At 40.4% G+C, this 23,932-nt stretch overlaps 1 protein-coding gene across 8 annotated transcripts in view; it reads right to left on the bottom strand.

Annotated features, from left to right (window-relative positions):
- TRIM2 (tripartite motif containing 2) overlaps window positions 1-17,274 on the bottom strand; it is a 93,350-nt gene extending 76,076 nt beyond the window's left edge. For 2 of the 8 annotated variants that reach the window (XM_074589692.1, XM_074589702.1), the window contains exon 1: window positions 16,324-16,550. The gene's annotated coding sequence lies outside the window, so the exon portion shown is untranslated. Of the gene's footprint in view, window positions 1-8,566; window positions 8,661-15,770; window positions 16,248-16,323; window positions 16,551-17,015 lie in introns of those variants that run through there. The other 6 variants (XM_074589691.1, XM_074589701.1, XM_074589700.1 and 3 more) reach the window with 5 other exon arrangements.
- Between the last annotated feature and the right edge of the window lie 6,658 nt (window positions 17,275-23,932).

Genomic DNA, 23,932 nt, shown 5'->3' with positions numbered 1-23,932 from the left:
TTGTTCTCCACAGAAAATTCAGCAACTGAGGTCATCTTTTGTTCCATACCCCAGCCACATTGCCTGCATCCCCATGAAAGACATGCTTTCTTGTCCTGAGCTTCAAGGCCTTTTCAGAGTTTCTCCTTTCTTATTGATCCGCTCCCACAAGTCTCTTCATCACAAGGCCTGTCTTTTCAGCCTTCTCTCTTCCTACAAAGCCCTCTTTTTTTCACCTTGTCCTCTATGCAGAGAACACCCTGCTTCACCAAATCAAGTTATCTATTCTTCTTTCTGTTCTACAGTCCACGTGTCAAAAAATATAATGTATCAGAATGAGAGCGAGAAGCAATGAACAGGCGATAAGTCACTCCAGAAAGAGAGATCTTTCATCTGAATATATAAATTATACATACTAGAAATTTCCTATCAATCAACCATATACAATATGTTATGCACCTTACACTGTTAGACTTTTTATGGAACAGGATAGGCACCAAAAACCCTTGATGGACATGGATCAAGTGCCCAAACACTGTACATGAGATTGTGAAAAGACTGCTATGAAAAGACTGTTTGTAGATGCACAAGAGAAGGCAAGCTAGCTATTGCATCTCTGATTCCCATGGCAATTTATTTAAGATGCTAATTCACTGTAGCCACAAATAAAGAAACAAAAGACAGAGCAAGAATGAGCTGATTTACTGGACTATGTTGAAAAGGCACACTTTAGGCAAAGTCACCCTGGGTATAACTCCTGTGGCTCCACTCGTAGAATTATGCCAAGGATGAATCTGGCTCTTTGTCCTTAAGCCTTGTATGACGCAGGAAAACTGTTACCAGCACTGCCAACGGCACCAACCCAGGCACCAGCTAAGTGAGGTGGCCAAGCTGATTTAACAGCTCACTTTTACCAAACGGGTCATCCTGCCCTCTCTCCTCATTGCCATTCCCAGCTACGCAGGCACACCCCCTCCCTTATATACATTCCAGGAACGGTGTGAAAGCTCACAGACCAAATTTGTCTTGCTGGATATGTTTTTCAGACAGGTTAATGATCTGACTCATCTCCCTGCCATGTTAAACAGCACAAGAGCCAGTGAAGGGAAGCAGTAAACACATGTGGCTGGAAGGAGGAGAGGGAAAGAGGTGCAGATGTGAATTCAGTGCCACCTTTTTCATAAGCAGAAAGCTGGCTGTTATCCTCAGAAGCCACTATCCATTCTGGGGTGAGACCTAGAACTATGAGCACCAGAACTATGCCACTCCTAAACACAAGGTCCCGAAACCTCCTGTAACCCCTTGTTTGACTTCCAGCAAGCACTAAAATGTTTTCTTGAAATGTATTTTCCAAAGGAAGGTAAGGCTTTATTTTAATTAAATGCAGGTTTCTGAAAACATAATAATAATTTGATTTCCTAGGAAAATTTGGACAAGAGAAAGATTCTGACAGGCAAAAGGGAAACATTTATGTCTTCTGCATCCAAAACCAGAAAGTATTTGCGTTATGAATCACCAGAACTTAATTTGCCCACCCCCTAGGTTGCAGGCTCCATAGAGTAATATTTTCACTCTGTCCCCTTCCATATTACCATCCACGCATCTAGCTTCTACCATTTATTCTTTGCTTGGTAAAACTGTTTTTTTCCTTTCCCTTTTTGTGGCCTCAGCGTAGCCTCACTGCCCTTTCTTCTCAAAACACAATCCCAGCTGGATGCCATTTTGCCTGTCCTCTGCTCCTCCTTTGGGGGCCAACAAGGAGCCTTAGGCCCCCTGAGGCTCGGCCTGACCAGTTCATGTCTACCCCTCTGCTGGGAGGAGACCTCCCCTGCTTCGCCAGTAGTAGCCACAGATGCTGAAGAATGGAGTGGAGTGAGAAGGTTTTTGTCATGCTTTACTGGCCTGGTTTCAATTATAAAGTGGGTCACAAGTTATTCCCAGAAAGCACACAAGCTCAAGCAATGAAAGACTTTGGATAGTGACAAAAGAAGTGAAACACTCTAGATGAATTGTTTCATTTTTCTTTAAAAAAGGAAAACAAATGGCAGAAATGGCAAGGGAAAGAAATCATGTGCAGATGCAGCACACTAACATACGAAGCTGCGATCGATGGGAACTTGGGCTTAGTCCCAGCTCAGACCATGTGCATTTTGAACTTTGAGCTCTTGGACCATTTCCTAATTAGAGAGCTAGCGACACACTGTGGAACTATTTAACCCTTTGGTGGTGCCTCAGGAGGTTTAGCAAATGCCAGAAAAGACTCTGGGGATGTGTCTAAACCCTGGAGGCAACATCTGACTACGGGAAATATCCCTGTGCTCCAAATGGCTTAGTGAAACAACTGCTGTCAGCACCTCACTTTTCACAGCTCTCTACACAGAAAGGTCAGGCTTACAACTGCTCCTTCCTGCACTGCTGAACGATTGCTGGGATCTCCCCCTAACCTGCCAGCTCCCCATCCAGAACCTGCCTCTCTTCAAGGCTTGTCATGTCTCCTCCAAGCTCGTCAGTAACGCTACACCAAGGATCAGATCAAACAGAGATACCCACCTGGAACTTAATAGTGTAAATAATGCCACATTGCACACAGAGACCTGTTCCTCTACTTCACAGGAGTGGAAAAGCAGCAGGCAATTATAAAATTGTAACCGTAGCCAAAAATACAAACATTATAGCACTAGAAGCTGTGTGGAGAGAAACAAGGGTTATATAGCTGATGTACATCAACAGCTGCCATATTATTTCTATCCTATCTAACTATCACTGGTGTTTTAGTTAAATCTGCACTAGTGACTTCATCTTTTATACCCCTCTGTAATATAGTAGTATTGTGTCTTACCTATTTCACAGAAGTACGGTGTAAGTATATTTACAGAGCTTGGAACCTCTCACTGAAGACATTTTGGATGTACAAACTGTTACTACTTTCATTATTGACTTGAGAAATATATCCTTTGAAAGTCAATAAGCAGGAAAACTACTTTGGCAGGTTAAGTTTTGTTTAGAATTTCCTGCCACCTCTAAGGTCGCTCATTCCAAACATAACAGAAATACACTAATAAAAGGAGAGGCGCCTCCAAAAATACATGCACCGTGGGTAAAGATTAACTTTGGGGTTGTAGAGCACAGTAAACCTACAAGCTTAAATTCCATCTTTGCAAGTTTTCTCCCTATTTTCCTTGAGTCCCGTGGCCTGGTAAGAGGTGGTTCACAGGCCCCAGTTGCCACAGAGCATGGAGAAGGCCTTTCAAGTACAAAGTACTCTTTGCACGTACCTTTCATTTGCCATTCAGGTGTGCTCTACTGTACTTGCAGACTCCATTTCCCATCTCACCTGGTGGTCTGGTAGTCTGAGAGTCTTTGAGCCTCGAGGCTTGTTTAGACTACACTGTGATAGCAGGGTAGCAAGAAATATCAAAGCTAACTCTAAAATAGCTGTCTAGTATATGTGCTGCTAAAGTACTAGAGAACTGAGACAAGAAGGAAAGAAAAATAGCCTGTCTTGGGCACCATGCTGCCATAACTGGGCTTCTATACCTAAGCTGGCTATAAGCTACTTTGAGCCATGCTATAATACACTACAGGCATTTCTATTAAATTCTGTGCATGAATCTAGACATAACATTTAAATTCCACTCTTGTTCAGGGGTGATTAATGCACTTCTAGAGGGATTTTTCAAACAGTGCTGAAACACCTCTTAGCTATGATTAGCTTTAGGGCTCACAAAAATATTTCAGAAGGACAAATGTTTTGGCTTTGGAGGAGGCCTACATTCAGAGTGTCAGATACTTCCAAAAAGTGCCACTGGCACCAGCAGCACACACATCCACCCTAATTTCAAATTACAAGATGACTCGTCTCCGAGGAATGCTTTCCTAGATAACAGTATAAATATTTCCAGCAGTATCTTTGGGACAGACAAATTGGTATGAAAAAATGCACCGCCTCCCTTATTAGGTGTGGCTTTTGCAACCTGGGCTTCTTCACAAGGAAAAATAAATAGTTTCCCCAGTTTCTCACACTTCTCTGTGAGCTGAGATGCCCCTGCTCACACAGAACAACTCAAGAGAGATATTCGAAAGAACTCTTTTGTGAAAACCTTGCTGTCATACAACAAATAGATATGATTAATTAGAAGACTGCCTTCAAGATAGCAGTGGCTCCTGCTCCCATTATAAACCCTATGCATCTTGAACTCAGCAGTAAATATCCCACTTGCTTCTTTGGCAGAGAACTAAACCTCTGCATCAACAAGAGCAGAGGATGCTCAGAGACAAGGAGGCATTTGCCCATCACAGGAAAAATGCTCAGATTAGCAATGCAGTGACCTCGGTTCAAAGAAAGCACTTTAGTATGTGCCTTCCTTTTAAGCGTATGAGAACTCCCGCTGATTTCACTGCCACATCAATGAGGTCAGCCATGGATTTATCCAGGAACTAAAAGGAATTAACTCACTTCACACACACACTTACCCTGAATAATGGCCAGAGTGGTCTGTGCCTCATGATGCAGATGTGACTTGTCCCTCCCCACTCCCAACAAAGATCAGCAGTTTACATCTCCTTAAATGAGACTACCCATGCGTTTTATGTCGTCTGCCTACTTGCTGAATCGGAGTGAGGGGCATACCACAAAAAAAAATGCTATACCCAGCTTACATCTACACCCGCTTTCTACCCAGCAAGCCTAAAGAAAGTGTGCTAGTTACCTAGCATGTGGAAAGAAACACTTAAATAATTTAAGCACTTGAAATGGAACTGCAGAGGCACAATAAAGGTCAGAATCATTCACTTGAATGAACAAATGCTTTTAAAAGATGGTTATGTGTACTTATAGAAGCCCTCAAGCAAACACGACAGTCCAAGTGTTTAGTATCCTCCTATAACAGGCTAGTAAGAGGGAGTTTTGATGAATTCCATGTGTTCTCAAAGTCAGGTTCCTGGTGATTACCCATTCCCCTATAAAAACAGGGCCACACTAGTTTTCAAGCAAAACTCTGTTATAAAGCTATTCTGAACAGTAGGAGAGGGAAAGAAGACCTTAATGTCCAAAGACATCACAAACTTTAGCCATACAGGAGAACCCAATTAAAATATGAGAGTCCCCTGATCCAAGTAGCGTATGGCTAAAGCCGTCATGGAATCAGAACCAAATCACCCCCATGTCTGGATTTAATTATGTCATGCCATTTTATAGCAGCCTAAGAAAACTGAACTGGGGGTCAAAATAATCCCACAGTAATTCTTTAGTCAATCACACGTACAAGAACCTGGGTAAAAACGGAAAACAGACAGTATCAGCAGACTGAGCATACAAAGGTTCTTATTAAAGGCAAGAACAACAAACAAGTCTATAGGCAAATGGCTCACTGCAGAGTGAAAGCACCAATGCTATCACAAATTTCTGTGTGGTCTATAAAATTCAAGCAAACCTACTAAACTAATGCATACTGAAAGAATGGAGTTCTGTTCAATATGCTCTCACTGATTTGAAAAGAAATGGAGTTCATAGAACATTAAAATGCTTCAGAAATATGTATTTTGTTATGAGCCCTGCACATATTTAAAACAAATTCTCCATGAGAAAATACTTGTATGAGATTGTATGTTCATGTTTATATAGCAACTCTAAGTTATGGGGAAAAAAATCTACAGAAGATCATACTTGTCATTAATATGGAAGTGCAAAGGGCATGACTGAGAATTAAAAGTGACATTTAATTTTTTTTCAATGTGAGTCTAAAATCAACTAAATCATATCTCTTTATTTGCAAATAAAGATGTCTAGATAGATTTCTTGCAAATGTTAACTAGGGGAAGGAACTTAAAGTCTTTTGAAATATTACCTAGCCAGCAAAGAAGTTTGGGGATATTGTATATTCTATCTCAAACAAATAAATAAAGAAAAATGTATATGCAAAAGCAATACTAATGCTATGTAAACTAGTAAAGGTTATCTGAAGATATACAGAATGAAATAAAATTAAAATCTCTATAACCTCAAAACAGCATCCCTATGACATTTTTATAGTAATATGAAATCAGTACCATTGCAGTTCACTTTTTGTTCTATTTTTTAACTGCCATTTTAAAAAAACAAAACCCAAATCCCAGCTTCTTTCAGCATTCAGTCTTCTTATTGCTCTAAAAATAATGAACATGCTGCCTCGTTCCTTGAGCAAGGACTCCCTGGTTTCTGTTAAAACAGTCACAGCTGCCGTACTGCAGCCCAGTGTTCTACCAAAGCCTTTGTGCTGAGCCTGTCTATGACATGGATTAAATTATAGCTTGCACACTGTGATTCTATTTGCATACAAGGAACAAAATCTGTTGTGAGGCAATATTGCACAGTACCCAGTGTCTGGGTGAACAGCAGGCCTTGAAAATTTCTGTGCATTCACTTGTGCTTTTCTGCGTGCTTGTCAAGATCAGCCATGTGGCACGTTTTAAGGAAGCTTCTTGCTTTGAAAGGATTGTTGTTTGCTCTTAGTTGCTTTCTGACTCAAGCTCAAGCTGAAAAGAGACCTCACAGAAGGAGGCAATGATAATTGCAACATAATTGCTAAAATTAAGCAGTTGGTTGGATTTTTACAGTTATTTTAAAGCTGTATTTCTTGGTCATTTTAAGGACAGGTTAAAGACAGCAAAAAGCACAAGTCAGCCAGAAAGGAAGCTTATCACGCAGTCAGTTCCACTGGCATCCCTAGATAGGATGATGCCTAAAACAAAACACATGTGAACCCCTTAATATTCCAGAGGATTCAAGAGCAGTAATATACACAATTCAGAATAACAGGACACAGGCAGTCTGTAAAGGAAACATTTTGCAGATTCAAAAATCTGTTTAACTTCTGAATGAGGGAAAAAGTTACATTCCAAAAAAAAGTAGCATTCCAAAAAATGAAACTGAAGATGTATAGACCAATCTTTTTGCCTTTCACTTCTTTCCTCATCCGCAGTAATCTCAGCCTCTATACTGAGTTCCAATACCACTTTTTAGAAGGGGAAGAACCCACAGAGATATTAAATATCATCCTCAACAGAATTAATTACCATTCAGATTTTTTCTAAGAAATCTTGTTACAGCTATACTTTTGAACCTCCATGCTACATGGAGGTACTGAATGCCATGATGTCTACCCAAAGCAGCATTTTGTTGTCCATTGTGCATTTTTAGTGCATTTTGATAATATCATCTGTAAGCATGGGAATTTTGTATTTCTCCATTAAGTGACCCTGCTTTCGGCAGTTAATAGATTGGCAGTCTTTAGTGGCTGAGGTGAAATTTTTCATGCTAGATGTTTGCCTCATAAAAACATTCAGCCAAAATAACTGAGTTATTTCTGAGAACAAGACTATAGAAAAATCAGATTGCTTTGCATGATAAAAATTCTGGTGCCTTGAGTTGAGAACCATTAAAATCCTCTGCTTTGTAGTAGAAGCCTGAACACTAAACAACAGGGAGAGGCTTTATGCCAGAGAATGTCTTTTTTTAAAATCACATGAATATGTACACTAACTTCACTGTGCCCTGATGCATAGTCATTTGAGAGATGAATTTTTGATGTTATATTGGCAGCTTACTTTCTGTCCTTTCCTAGTGTTTGTGTAGCATGTCACTGATACTCTAGTTTCCTTTTTTTTATGCTGAGGATGTATTGATATGAGTATATTTGTAGCTATTTATGTTTAGTCTTATTATTTGACACTCATTAACAGAATTACAGAATCACAGAACGGCTCAGGGGTAAAGGATCCTCTGGAGGTCATCTGGTCCAACCTCTCTGCTCAAGCAGGGCCACCTACAGCCAGTTGCCTTGGACCACATCCAGTCAGGTTTTGAATATCTCCACAGATATTCACAGACTCCACGACCTCTCTGGGAAAGCTCTGCCAGTGTTCAGTCACTCTCACAGTGAAAAACTGTTCCCAGATGTTCAAACAGCACCAGTTCGTGCCCATTGCCTCTTGTCCTGTCACTGGGCACTACTGAAAAGAGCCTGGCTCCGTCCGTCCTCTTTACACCTTTCTTTCACGTATTTGCACTCAGGATTCAATGAGATCCTCCCCAGGCCTTCTCTCCTGCAGGCTGAACAGTGCCAGCTCTCTCAGCCTTTCCTCACAGGAGAGGAGGTCCCATCCCTTCACTATCTTCATGGCCCTTTGCTGGACTCTCTCCAGCATGTCCAGCTCTCTCATACACTGGGGAACCCAAAACTGGACACTGCACCCCAGGTGTGGCCTCACCAGTGCTGAGCAGAGGGGAAGGATCACCTCCCTCAGCCCTCTGGCAATACCTCTCCTAATGCAGCCTATGGTACTATTAGCCTTCTTTGCTGCAAGGGTACTAATATTTGAAGAAAGCCTGCTTTGGGATGCTAACTTTTGACACTGATTAAAGACTTGTGTCCTCATTTCAAAAACACGTAATGGGTTAAATCCCAACTGTTTCTCTTTTCCACCTACAAATCGCTACAACATCTACATTTTATAAGAATAACACACACCTGCATTTGGGCACAAAATTTTTGGTCAGAGAATGGAAAAAACCTCTAGAAGGAATCAGGCAAGATGAAACAACACATACCTTTCTTTTGTGAAAAGTCTTTTCCTCTCCATTCATAAAACTGATTTCTCCTCTCCTACGTAGCAAATGTCAATCAATGATTACAAAGATAAGACTGGTAACATGGAGAGAGATAAAAATAGAAACCCCATTCAGATAGATATTTTGTTTCAAGAAGAAAAAAAAAAATCAAACAGTCTGTAAAGTACTCTAGAGATGTCAGTACTGCAGTCAAATTTACATAAAGGGTTACAACAGAGAGGGACTTAAGTATAAATCTTGCAGCACAGGAAGATATTAAACAAGACACATCAAACCCAGTTCAACAAAGAGGCCAGATTAAATTCACAGGACACTGACGGAAACTTTCTGGTATCAGGATAAGTATTTCCATGAGCAGATCTCTCAGAAAACAGTACCTTTACATACTGCCCTACAAAAATTCCCCAACATGAAATACTGCTCTTTTTATTGCATATTGTACTAACACTATTTCCTCACAGTCAGGGCTGTTCCTTCCCTATTTACAGAGATGTTACCCAGCTCATGGTGGTCAAGAAGTGGGCTTTGCAGGTGAGCAACAGTGGAAGGTCTTGGTCCAGACAGAGCCAGTGGAATCTGTTCACTGAATGAAGCCAAGTGAATGGAAAAAGAGAGACTCCCCTGTCACTGTATTTCTCAGAGTTGGCTCTTAGTGGAATCATACTTTGTCTATAGAAAAGAAAATGGCCAACAATTGTTAGTAGCAACAATTAAGCCATTCATTGTGCCTTTTGGAAAATGATGGATGGAGTTTCTTGTACCATCCACACCCCAGCTGCACTCTTTATCAATTCCTCCTTCATGAAAGTTGTGCTATTTGAGCATCTGTTCTGAATCAGTAGATAAACAACCCACTATGGACTTCTTTGTACGCATACCCACTAGCAGACAGTCCTGTAAAGAGACAGCAATCCATTGACCTAGAGAATTACACTGTCAGTGATAGGCAGCCCTACATCTTACTCTTAAGCTCCATACCTGATTAAACCAATCAGTTGAAGGGCTCTCTTGAGCTCTCTTTATAAACACCTTTATTTAGATAGTTCACCAGAAGCACAGCAGAGGACATAGTGATGTTGTGCTGCTTGTTGCTCTACCAACACTCAAATTTTCCTCAGTGACAAGTGGAGGGGAAGTATATTGACAGAAAAAAGCTTTCTAGAAGATAGGGTCAGAGTAGTGTGGGGTCTCTGCTACTGAAGGATCTAAGCAATCTTTTCCCAACTCATAAGATCAGCTCAGATTTCTTCTAGGGCTAGCTGTCTGCGGATCAAGGAGCAAAGAGCTTTCTTCTTTTTGTCCTCCACAGCACTTGCAATCAGGTGAGATCCTCTCTGTGTCTAACTGCCCTCACATCTTCAAGCATAAAGCAAACAAAACCTTTCAGAAAATATTTCAAGGACAGTACCATTTTTTAAAAGCATTACCCTAAGACAATGATGTGTTTTTTTGTGGCCCCAAGACAACAAACTCACACTTCACAAGAAATAAAAATAACAGTGTTTTGCATGGTGGTCCTCCCTTACCTACAGTCTCTGATGCTGACCAAGCAACAAACATTACTGGAAAAACGAATTAGCTGCAATTATTATTTCAGAGCACAAACAATCAAGGTCAGAAGCAAAGCAAGTCTACTACGAGTCTACTAATAATTACAATGAAAATAATGACGACTTTTCTCATCGATAATTATTGATTTCTAGAAGACCTCTGATGTCCACAGAATGGTGTTCATTATAAGCACTATACAAAGCTATCCATGTTACAAGCTTCACTGATAACTCTCAGCATGCTCTTAAAAAAAGCTGAACAAATTCTGTTTCTCATTTTAAATTGCACAATTTTAATTTTATAGAGAAAAAAAAAAAGAGTACTTTGGCTATTGTAATGGGTAAAAATATTGTGATGGTTGGAAGCCCCTTTGGGGTAAAATTTTGCCATGACAATACACAGTACAAATTACATTCATTTGTAGGATGGCTATGTCTTAGCCCAAGATTAATATGTATATTGTCCTGGAAACTCCAAACATGCTAAAATAATTCAGGTGTTAGTTGATCTAATTCTTTAATCAGCTTTCAGCCTCATTGCTTCACTTTTACATAGCAATTACCTAATGCCTCAGCATTAACTAATGACTAATTTAAAATCTGTCTGAGGGCTACAAATACTGTAACAAAGCTGTAACAACCTATGGATTCAGATATGTCAGTAGGACAACACTCAGAATGTCAAGGGAGTCAATGTCAACATCCTCTTTCAGAAAACTAGTCCTGCTGCCCAGGAGGAACCTTTTTTCTCTGTTCTGCCCAGACAGAGTTAAACCCACATATTTCAGTGAACCTATTTCCATCCAAAGAAAAATGTAAGCTGCTTCATTACAATGCATTCAACAGAGGTAGCTCACTTTCAGTCTGTAGACTCTCCTGATTCTTAAAAAGGCCCCTTGCGTGATTGAATTCCTACTGAACTGAAGGGTAAAGGGGGACCAGAACAGAAAAAGTATTAACTTTTTTGAATTTCTCCCCTAGATACGTAAAGGAGACTCAAAAGTGCTGAAGCCTTTAAATTAAGACTACCCATCTTTCTAAGAGACAAACAAGCTGCAGTGATTTGCTTATTTCTGATTTACTGTCTTTAAAATTAGGTCATTACTTCTAGGAATGCTTTGAAATACATGAATGATAGGACAGGATTTCAGAATGTTCTTAACAGTAATCCACACCACTCCTGGGGATAAATTATTTTGCCTTTGACCTTCTAGCTTATCCATTTGGGAATCATATTATTGTCTCATAAAAAAAAGAGGCACCTGTCTTAATATTCCTGAACTAATGAGTTCTGCAAAATCCTTTCAAAGTACAAGCTAACCAGATTGATAAACCACTGCTTTATCCATCCAGCTCATGCTGGATTTATGATTAATTGCATGCTTGCAAATAGTCTTTCAGATTGTTTTAGTCACTGTACCCTGTATGCAAAAAAAAAAAAAAAAAAAAGACATTTGATGAGTACAATAGCCCTTCATGTTCGGCAGCCTGCATTTGTTTAGGTTCTTTCAACTGCTTTATGGGAGGGACAACAGTGCCACTGTCAGAATATATTTAAATTTCGGCTTACACCAATGCCCACTGTTCAAGGTATTGTGTCTTTCCAACTGAAACTTGGCCCTCTGGGATCCTTTAGATTTTTTTTATTCCTGCATATACAACTAGGCTTATGCCCTCATAATAAAAATGGCACTTTGAAATCATAGTGGTTTGTGCAATATAAATTTCCAGAAAGAATAATTATGCAATTTTGCTCAGTTACGTCAGTTACATTGCTCAGTTAAGTTATAGCTTGTATTCACGTGCTACAGCCTTGCCTCATGAAGGATGATCTGAAGAGTGTACAAAGTGAAGAAATGAACTACCTTCCGAATAGGACAGTGTATTATAACATGGCTTTGTGAACTAGAGTTCTACTGACTGCAGTTCTACTGACTGATTTCAGATGGCAGATTCAGTCCTAGTTTACCGGTACAAAAACTACTGCGTACCTTATACCACACCATTCAAACAAAAGGTAGCAGAAAAAGTGATGTTAACAGATGTGTGACTTCTCCTGAAATCTACTTGCAAGATGGGTAAGGAGCAGAGATGGGAAAAATTGGTCTTACGGAAAATGCAGTTGAAGATTCTCATCCCACGTTATTACCCCCACTATTCACCTGCCCAAATCACTGTACTGGTCCATGATGAGTCAGTTACCGTCTAAGGGTCACATCTCATGTTGCTCCTATTTCATGTCAACAATTAGTATTGAAATTTAGATCCTATAAATAATCGCAGGGAAACATGCTTCATTAAACTTAATTATTAATACTATTACCTTAGCAACTAAGTTTATCACAAGCCTTATTAACTTAGTAATCGACTAAGTTAATAATAAAATAATGTCTTAATGATTTTAAGGGGAATATTCATCAGTGGTTCACTATTTTGTAATTATAGTCATGTTTTGGTCAGTTGAGTTAATTTCAATTAACACACTTCATGAATTTAGTAGCTAAACATTAACAGCCTAAGGGAGATACTCCAAGTGAATCAGTAAGACAGCTTTGAAATAAGGTCACAGTAAGTGTATGTCATTTTCTTATTTTAATTACACGCCATTTCAAGCCATGTCTAGGCAAATTCTGGTATCCTTATGACTAATTCAGTTATAACAAACTGCTGATACCTGTATTCTGAATTCAGATAAAAGGCCAAACAAGAAACATGATAACTGTATGATAAGGGATTTTTGCTTTATTTTAAAAATAGCTTGTAAGCAATCTGGGGCCAAGGATTACCTTCTGTTTCTATACAGTACCTAGTTCAGTGACTTTCCAATAAAATTGTTCCTAGATGCTACAGAAATAGTAAAGAGTAATAACAACATAACATGCAGAACAAATGATAATGCCATTGATGCAAGTCAAAATTTCATATCAGGTGCAGTGACTGATGTTTAATGAACTGATCTGACATTGCACAGGTTCTTAGGAAACAATCAAGCCCTATGTAACTGGATCTAAAAAATTACAGCTGCTGATAAATATATTCAGTTATTTTCCTCAGATTTTCTCTTCATGCGAAGCCCATAGAAAACAGCAGCATCCCTATTTTTTTTCTCTTTAACATTATCTGGGATAATTAAATAGATTGTGCCTACATGTGGTTTGCTGTCTGAAGATCAAAATCCACAACTCAGTCTAGGCATCCGTGTTGTGAGAAGTTACATTAATTGGTACCTCGGTTCCTCAGTTACCTTTTTATTCCTCAAATAGATGAGTATCATTTTTTTCTTCCAAACAGACTTTTAAGTCATATTAATTCTCAAATCACAGAAATGCTTGTGAAAAAGCAGACAGAAATTTGAAGACAGAAGGAAGGGAGAAAGAAAGGGAAGGAGGAAGGATTAATTTCTGTAAGATGTTTATGGGAATTTGTCCTTACCTACCTCATTTGCTTCATAATTCTTCTTGTAGGGAATTAGGAGAAAGGAGGAGTGATCACGGAATACTGACTGGAAAGAAAAGACCAACATGGAGACTTAGTGTTTCCTATGACTACGGAAGAGAGAAGGTGGTCAGGGAATGCAACATCCTGGTTTTAAAGGACAGGGGAGGCAAAACGCTCTAGGAGTAGAAGTGAAGGAAACTAAAACACAGTTATAAAAAGTTGCTTGCCTGTAGTAAGAGAGAGAACTTGGAGTGACACAGAACTGCTGTCTTGAAAGGCAAGGAAAAAAAGGAAAGAAATACTGGAAAGGACTATATTCCTTTTCAACACATTAAATCTCACCATTGACTGCTTTGCAGCAGTTACCCGTCTCAGCAGCTCACCCTGTGCTTTGCACAGAAAATACCGAGAATTCTCTTGAACTGTGGCCAGTTGAAAACTGGCCAGACAAGACTGGTCTGGTGCAGTCACTGGTGTACCCTTTCTTATTCTCCAAGTGAGGTCAGACACAAGGTGAACAGGTGAGTTCCCTGATCAACCATGCACACTGCTTGGCTTTACTACAGGCCAAGGCAGAGGATCAGGAAGTTTTACACCTCCCAAAAATATTTATGCAGCAGCAGGAAAACCAACACGGCAGGCAATTGGTGTCACTGATCTGTTTACCAGGGGGTAAAGGTATCTGAGAAGCTGACACACCAGCAAGCATGGGAATGCTCACACCTCAGTGCCTTCAAAGAAAGTTACAAGGCATCGATGCATGTAATAGCAAATGAGGTTTCAGCTCAGGGCTGCAGCACCAAGAACTGCAGGGGATTGTTTAATATTCAGTGAGCATATGCCTAAAAAGTCAGTGCACACACTATCAGAATTTCAGCATCCTGCTGCGCGCCAATGAATTTTGCTTAGGCTTCATCAGGATCCATTTATATTGTGAATAAGAGATTTGTGGGGAAAACTGGTATATGACGCAAAGTGCAAAAGGAAAGGCAAAAAGCTGCTTTTCTTTCTGTCAGGAAGATCCCTGAGCAGATTTTAAATAAAACACCTCTGAACATCTCTGTCCCAAGTCTTCCCAGAACAACTTCTGAAATTATTCAGGACACATATGAATAATTTCTCTAAGTTTTAGAGACATTTAAGCAGGGGCTTTCAATGTTTAATCCAGGCAAGCAGTGGATTAACTGCTTTCAGCTGAAAGCCTGCCAGCTGACAACCTTTCCCTGTGCACATGGCATTTGATGTCTGCCGTTTTAATATTTTGACATTTTTGTGAGAGACATTGTCTTGAAAGGTCACCACTTGTCTCAGCAGTTGGCTGGCTGCCACTCAAGCTTGGGAAGCTTAGCTCCACAGCTGTCATCAAAAATGACCATTTTCACAGCGAAGTTTCAGGGAAGCTATGAATTTCTGACTATATATGAGGGGAAAAAGGAGACAAGAGGAAGGAAAGAGACGCTCCAAAATCACCTTTCACTTGCTACAATGAAGACAGGCATTTCTACATATACGTCTGTAAGACGAGGCTGAAGTATAGCAAAAGCAGCTTATATACAACAGATTGACCAAACATACCTGTGTTACAGCATTATCAAGGGGGTTATACCATGAATATGTTTAGCCCTCTACGTGCAGCAAACAACACAACATATATACTCTCTCCCTAGTAACTTAATGGCAGTCACCTGTTAACTGTGATAATGACATTTTCACATGGCTCATAAAAAGCTTAAACTACCACAATGGTCCCTATGAAATAACAAAACCTGTAAATAAAGCAAGAAATGTGACACGGCAACAAAAAAAACGGCTACAGACTGCATTTCTTGTGCAATTATCTGCCATTTATGGTACAGTACAGATCACAGGCTGTTTTCAATAAGCAGATTTCATTCACAGCACAGTAAGAATACTGTGTAAGAATACCCATAAACTCAATAGGACAATGGCACTTTACAGAAGCTTTGAATTAGAAAGGAGGATAAAAACCAAGATGCCATTTCTTCAGTGCTGTGAAACCAAAAATCACTAACAAATACCAATTCTTTTCCTTACAGTATTATCACGACACTGAGAAACCTTCAACTCCGCTGCTTCCCAACCACCTTACTATCCTGCCTTCATGCCACATAGCAGATAAAGATCGTCTTCGTGTACAGACAGAGTGAGATTGGTGAAAAACATGCATTGCTCACCGTGCTATGTTCATTGCTCTTATCAGGTCAGATGCAGACTTACTGGTGCCTGTTATGGTGACTATTTATTTGCACTTCTAAGAATAACGTGCTGTCGAGTTTCTTAATGAGAAGTCCAGGTCTGCACTTACGGATTTTTAAAGAAAATATTCCAGGTGAAAAATACCATGGCAGATTTCTCTCCTATGCGTTCACAAGCCGTCTATTACTGCTGAAGTATCTTTCTCACTGTATGTCTAATAGTATCTAATCTAAGCAGAAAACCATCTCTGTAGAAGCACCTCCTGCATTTGCTTGGCTTCTCCCCTCACAAAATTGACAAGCAGACATCCCAAAAAATCAACAAACACAACTGCAAACTATTTGTTCCGGAACACTTTCATGCATCCCTTTCCCTCAGTAGCTCTTCCACTGAAAACCAGAACAATACTGCAGAGAAGCTTTCCCTGTCAGGATGTTTTGAGCTTTCATCTCTCTGCTTTTTCAAGCGGAACACTGAGGTAGAAACCCTAATTAGCAATCTGAAAGCAGCACACAGGCAAAGAATACTTACATTTGCAACTGTATTTGTGATATTTGCGCACTGATCCAGCGACTGGTGATTACAAAGAAGAGAAAGAGCTTTTTAGGCTGCCTTTCAAGCCTTGCAGCAGTGAAAAGAAGGCTGTTATCTGAAAGCTACTCATTTTCTATATGCTGTGCTCTACTTGCTTCCCATGTGCATACAACACAGCTGCCAGATTTAATAACCATGTCAGCCTGCTTTCCCCATAAAGCAGCAGAGAGATGACAGGATGAAGATGAAGTAGCCAGCGCGTTAATCTGTAGTTATGGCTGCACTAAGCCTTGAATTAATGTCACGGTTTTATTGCCCTTGAACTAAAAAATAAAACAAATCAACACTATTTGTGAAAAAACGTGCAAAAAGATTTCAGAAATGTTAGCCCATACTTGCCTCAATGACACTAAAGTACATTACAGAAATTCCTCCTTTTTTCCTCAGTTAACAAATCCTACAACTTGAGTTAATACCTTTTTGCTACATCCTGATCTTTTAGCATACATTTTTCCTAGCAGTGCAAGCTTGTACCGCAAAAGAACAAAACCATTAACTGACAAATTAGTTGAGCTTCACTCCTCTTCAGTTCCTCTCTGGAAGGAAGTATTTCCATACCTGTCTGTCTTTGCTGACTTCTTTCAGGAAAAAAAAAAAGTGAATAAAAAAGGGGGGAAATTCTCATTTACCATTTAAATTCTCCCATGCACAGTGGTTCCTAGAGCAATGGATTTTAGTATCTGATGTGGTCAGTTCACTGCCAAGGTGGAGCATTGCCGTACTTCCAGCTGCAAAACCAGTTCCATGTGAGGGAAGGGTGGGCAGAGTTTACACGAAAAGGTGCCAGTCATGCAATCAAAAACAACAAACTAAAAATAAATGCAGAAATGTTCAGTTGAATTTGCAACAGTGCGGGGATGCCACAGAGATCATATGACATCTGTGTGTGTGTCTTTTTCTCTCTCTCATTTATATTCCCTTCACTTCCCTTGGAGGCACCTGTCTCAGCGGGGAGTGGTTTCTGTGGAAACTACGGACAGTCGGTTTTCCCCTCGGAGAAACTGTTACTATGGCAACCTTACATAATGTATATGGCCTAGATTCTTTTAAAAAATAATCTAACACTGAAATTCTCATTATAAAATTAGAGCTGATCTGTCCAGGAGGCAAGAAATATAGTTATTTTAAAATTCCATTAGAAATATAGGATAAAAACCCCCAAATGATACCACAGCTTAAATGAGAGTGTGGGGGCACTGCCATTGCATCACTCACAAAGACAAAATAATTTGTAAATTCCAGTAAACAAGGTCTATTATTTAGCATTTGTGGGAAGCAAGGAGGAAGGGAAGAACTTACTTGACATCACAGCTCAATGTAGCAATCAATATTGCATCTCAAAGAGCAGAGCTTTTTCTGTGTGTTTATTCTTCCAGCAACCAGGATCTCACTTAATCACATAAGCCCAAACACCACTTACATCCATCCCATTCAAAACTGAAATAACAGCTTTAAAGTCACTCGCTCTACATTATGAAATCATGCTATGTTAAAACTTGAGGAAGTGCCTGAAAGGAGCTGCGTGAGTCAGTGAGGCATAGCGTGCAGCGGTGCAGAAGCAGAAAAGGCACGCTGTTGTTTATATGACTTTCCTCTCAGCTCAGAGGAGACAAACCTGCCCACAGCCATGGTGGGGAGGGCAGGTCTGTCGGGTTGTATCGGGGAAACAGGGAGGTTAGGGCCCCCGTCATGGGGCTCGGCAGGGTGAAGGGGCTTTGCCTTGTAAGTCAGCAGCTGAAGACATGCCTAGGTTGGGAATGACATGAAGTGGCAGTCATGTCACAGATGTTTTGTGGCCCCTGTGAAATGCGTAGGTAGATGCCTCCCCTCCCTCCCCTATCTGCATCCACCCTTGCAGATAACCCTTTTATTGGTAATACAAATCAAAAGTTAAATGGTTAAGAAGGCAAAGTTACCTCCTTACCTCTACACAAAATCTGTGATTTCAGTTTGAAAAATATCGTTGGGGAAACTTTAGTAAAACCCTACCTCTGAGGTATATCTGTGTTGTGACTCAGTGGATCGAGATCGCTCCTGACCTGCTGATCTAGCAACTTTTATTAGCATGAACTATGTGAATATGCATGGGGACTGATTTTTCTTCTCTACTCCTATGAAGAAGAGAGAGCACCCTGCCTACAGAACACTTCTCCAAAACTTACACAAGGTCCTCCTGCACTCCACTGTGCAAAGGGGCTCTCCAGGTGGGACAAAGCAGGCAGGAAGCATTGCTTCAAACCCCACAGCAATTATGTTCCTTTCTTGTGTAGTGGAGACACTTTTACAAAGGAGACTGATGCTGCCTGAAGGTGAGGTGCTGTTTGGGATGTTGCTTCTCTGAGCAGGTTCAAGAACCAATAACCAGGGTTTCATAAAAACACTGCTGGTGCCACAAGCGATGGGACATTCTCTAATATAAAATCCCCGAAAGCGGTTTCCCTGTACTGGAAAAAGTTTGACTTTTAAATGAAAGAAGAAAACTGCTCCCGTAAATTGCACTGAAAAACCAAACTGATCTATATAGGAGGTCTACTCGAACAATCACACAGAGCAGTATTTTGTCAGAGGCTGTGCACACACACCTTTTTGTGTTATATGAAGATGTGAAAGCATTAAACATTATTGTTCTTTTACACAGAAAGACAAAGGAGATTTGGAGCATGGTGTTCACTTCAATTGGATTTGAGAAAGTTCAGCACCACCAGGACACTCTCTGCACCTTACATGACTAAAACTTCTATGATTTATCAAGCACCACATTCCTAGTCAAGCACTACACGGGAGTCAGGCCTCCCTAATGTTTGATCTTTGAACCCCAGGACTCTCACGTTCTACCCACAGGACATACCAACCGCAATGAGTTACAATATTTTGCCTTCTAAAACAAAAAAATAAAAATTGGAATTAGAAAATATTTTCAACAAAACATCTACATACCCTTCTGAATTGATCTTACATACAAAAATTACACAATAATTAGACAATGTGTCATAAAACACATATTTAGTGGCCCTAGGAGAGGCAATATATTCAAAAGAAAAGCAATAAAATGAAAACATTCCTTAAGCAGATTAGAAAGAGCTAAGCTGTCACTTTAACTTGTGTAGTTCTGACATTTTTGCTATGTAAAACCTTGAACTTCAAAGAGTACATTGCACAAAGACAGCACCAGGGACAAATTGAGAAATTAATACCATAACAAGGTAAAGCAATGAAGTTAACAGGTTATTTTAAAAAAAGAAGCAAACACCTGATACCAAATGAGAAGGCTCAACTACTTTTCATAGCTGCATCAACTCTCCCAACAAGTATTATAAATGAGCACAGCAAAAGCTGACGTGGTTACATGGCTTCTGGACTGAGCAAGTAACGTCTAGCCAGCTCAGCATGGAGGCAGCATGAACTTGGATCCACCTCCATTTAGCTACGTAAATATCCTGTGTGTATCCAATTCATGGACACTTGCAGCTTCCTCAAGCATAGGACAGGGTGTTTGTGCACCAACCTCAGGAGTGGGCATTTCACTAGTACCACTGTACTTCCTGTAAGTTAACCTACAGCACTTACATTTCTTACCTTAAACTCTGCCTTTAGCTACCTGGGGATCTCAAGCTACCCAGAGTTCTGATCACACTGTAAGGGACCTGGCTGAGATACTGCTGAGAAGGCAGTTAGACTAACAAAAGAGATTTACGTTCACAACAGGACTCAGGCACACAATGATGCAGCTGTAACCTGTGAACTTGCTGTTAGTTTCCTTCCAGCAGGGAGTTAGCTCACTCCAGGAGTCCAAACTTCTCTTGACAGCCAGGATCTGCAATGATGGTCTCTCAGTGAATAGACTGAGAAAAAAAAAATGTAATTGAGCTGTTATGACCTGGACGTTGTCTGGCGCACATCACTGAACCTGATAGCAACCCTACAGCCTACCATACAGCTGAGAAAGGCAGACTTCCAGTGGTTATTTAAAATGGCATCCACCTATTCCAGCAGTATTTATTATACGTTTTCCACATCTTTTCCCATGTCATTACATCAAGCCTATAAAAAAATTATATATATTAGCAACACAATATTACATATGGCTTTGCTCAGAGATAGACAGAAGTGTCAATAGACACCCTTTGTACAATATTACATTACTTATTCCAAAAGAAATCTCAACATACCACCTCACTAAACTCCATGCTAGGCTTTTACACAGAAAAGCTACTTATATTTCCAGGGTATTGACTGCTCATCAGATTTATATTGCTTTTGATACTGCAGTCTCTTTCCTCCCATGGTCCTACTATAGAGAAAAGGTCCTCCTTTCTATCTACATGGATTGACATGATTTGGATGAGGCAAAAAATCTTAGCAGTAAATAAAGGGAGAGATGGATTCACAAAGAGGCACAGGCAGGGGTGTCAGTTCCTAACCACAAGGTGCCTCGCAGTCTGCAGATCCCCCTGCCAAGAGTTCTGTGCTTAAGCAATCCACAGGAATGACACCCACAAAAGTCAGTACGTTACCACAGAGCCGCCTAACTTAGCCACTGCGAAATGCTGAGAAAAAGTTCTTAAACTCTCTCTATGAACTTGGTATCCTCATCTGGGCTGTAGGAAAATGCCCATCTCCAACTGGGATTCACACATACCCATTCTCTTGAGTTAGCTACCCTTTCTCACAAAAACTGACTTAGGAAGAGACAAGAGGCAATTACAGTACTCAAGAGATGACAGATTGGGGCTCAACTCTACTAGCACCCAGATAAAAGTTTAACCAACATTCCCTTATTTAATCATATTTTTTAGGTTATTCTAAGGTAGGAATCCTCCTGAAGCTACTGTTCTGCTATAATAATTGAGTGAGGGAGAGAACAAAGACCACTGTGTAGCCTAGTAGTCAGGCTATTGTTTAAGGCACTAACCTTGGAAGTCCAATCTCTGCTTCAATAATTGGCTGTTCATTAGGAGTGGAATCAGGTCTCTGTGTCCCTGATGGCAGGAGCTATTTTCTTGGGGTTCAACAGGTGCTTTCTGAGCTCTGCCAGACTAACTGCTTCAGAGAGGACAGGCACAGAGTGTCTTCTACAATGGTCCTGACGTGTCTAGCTATAAGGGACATGCCCAGTTGCTCAGCCCTTGCTGCTGTTTAGCATCTCCAGACACCTGGGTTACATGGCAGGTTTCAAAGACCTACATTTCTGCCTGAAGTGCTTAAAGTGGCCATTAGGTACTTAAGGCTATGTCTACAACGCGGGAGCAGGGCCACCTGAGCTGGCAGGGATCTGCATACTGACTCATAAACCAGAAATGCTGGGGAGTTCAGTGCAGAAACGTACAATGTGGTTCTGTGCATGGTTACTAATAAGCCTTAGTGCTGTGCAGAAGGCTACACTCCACTGTGACTTTTCCAGATCGAGGGTTCCTGAACTCTAGACTACCCCAGAGAGCAGGCAGGCCCTGCCTCTGGCCTCAGTCCCTGCACGGATCTTGCCTGAGTTCAGCCAAGGAAATAGTCATTATGGGGATTAAAACTAATCTGGTTTTATCTAGCCTAGAACACACAGGAAACAGATCAAAGATGGATTTCTGCCTGGGTTTCTCATGGATTTCAATTTCAGTTAACGCTCCCAGCTGCAGGCCTGCCTATTTCTTTCCTTGTTTTAGAAGCAGAAATCATTGCCAAGGCTCTGGCAGCCAGGCCAGAAAATAGTGACAAATAGTGTAAGCTGATCTGGCAGGCTTCATTACGGGCAGATTAAACACTGACAGTCCCCAAGGTCTTTGTGATATGATTGCATGACATGGCCAATGAACTAGTCACTCCCTAGGGTGAGAAGCAGAGATGATGTTCAACTGCCTGTAGAGTGGAACATAGATTGCTCTGTGAAATTACATGTTATGACAACGTAGGATGCAAAGCACCATCTCTAAACAAGGTGCTTCACCTCAGGTAAACCCTGTGAATAGCTAAATACAGGTCTACCTATTCTTAAGAGTGCTGAGTGATGTAGAAAAATCAAGCGACCTGCAGAAAGCCAACATACAAACTCAACAGTCTATCCCAGTCAGGATGTCTTGCCTTTTTCCCTATGCAGAGTCCATAGCTTTCATCATTTAAGATTGTTTCTTCAAAAAAATATTTTAGAATGGTCCCCCTTTTACTGGGTCAAGCATTATTATATCAGAATATCAAAAACTCTCTGAGCTGTCTGTGCTCGTGGTAAGGTTGTCTGGAACCTAAAACAGCCTACAAGTTCTATGGTCTACTTGTGACCTGATGATTTTCCTTGCTTTACAGGATGGTGGATCTTTAAGTTTCTAATCCCAAAGACTGCATGATAACATTTCCCTTTTCAATCCAAAACATTCTAACATTCTGTACACATTCTATCCAAATAAAATGCATATGAAATCAAATGCTTTTAAACTGAAAAAAAGGAGAAAAAAAAAAGGCCCCATGACATCAAAAGAAGAATGTTAGCTAGACATCTTGATCCGATTTGTAGGTGCAGAATGGATTGAGTAGAAAGAAACTGCACTGGGTATACAAAGCTACAGCACAGAAGGCTGCATTAAGATAACGACAAACAGAAGAGCAAAATTTGTCATTGACCATCTGAAATTATAGAGTTCTATCAGCATAGAAGTAAAAGGTGAAAGCCTCATCTATGCCTCACTACTTTATCCATAAAGGCAGGAAATTCAGATACATAACCATTAAGATTACAATTGAAAAGTGGGAAACAATTCTGCAAGCTTCCATAGAATGGAGGGTTTCTAATTCAGGCAGAAAATTACCTGAATTTCCATATTTCTCTGCTAAGGTCTAGACTGTATCTATTGACATAAGTTTGGAATAGAAAAAAAAGTGCTGTTGAATTTATCTCATGCCCAGAGCACGCTGCATCCAAGACGCATAGCACAGCTTCTTAGCTGTCTCATGGATTGAGAGTCACATCAAAGACCTTTTTTCAGTGCTGCAGGTTCTGCCTTTAACAGCCATTCATGATTTCAAACACATCTGTACGTGTTTTAATGACGTTATAGCTAGCAAAAGCCTCTCGAACACAGTACATGCAGTGTCCTGTTTTGGAGGGATAAGAAATAGCAGGTGGAACAGCAGGTGAGGTGTTGGTATACACATGGGAAGATGTACCTGTAAAAGGGCAGTCAAACATAGTTTTATTTGGAAAACAAGTGAGCAGCTGGTGTCACAATTTGGTCCTTTTCCTGTCCATCTTCCCTACTCTTCCTGCATTTTAGTACCTCGACACCATGACCATAACCAGCATTCATCACTTCTCCATTTAGCCCTTTTAACCCAGGGAGCTCAAAAAAGGACAAGAAATAATTACCTTTAGCTGTCCTGCTTCATCAAGTCAGCACAGAGACACTTTGTCGCCTGCTGTGACACCATTTGTGCCCTAGAAGTTCGAACTGAAATGGATGTCTTCAGACTCCAGGGACATCCAGAGGGAACTTTTCACAACCAGCCCTACTTACTTGGAATGTCTTTATGTTTGTTAAATACAAGGAAACAAGTTAAAACACACAAA

The sequence above is a fragment of the Larus michahellis genome, chromosome 5 (genome assembly GCF_964199755.1).
Source record: "Larus michahellis chromosome 5, bLarMic1.1, whole genome shotgun sequence".
Lineage (NCBI taxonomy): Eukaryota > Metazoa > Chordata > Aves > Charadriiformes > Laridae > Larus > Larus michahellis.
The sequence above is the reverse complement of the archived record's forward strand: the minus strand, read 5'-3'. Positions and strand labels throughout refer to the sequence as shown.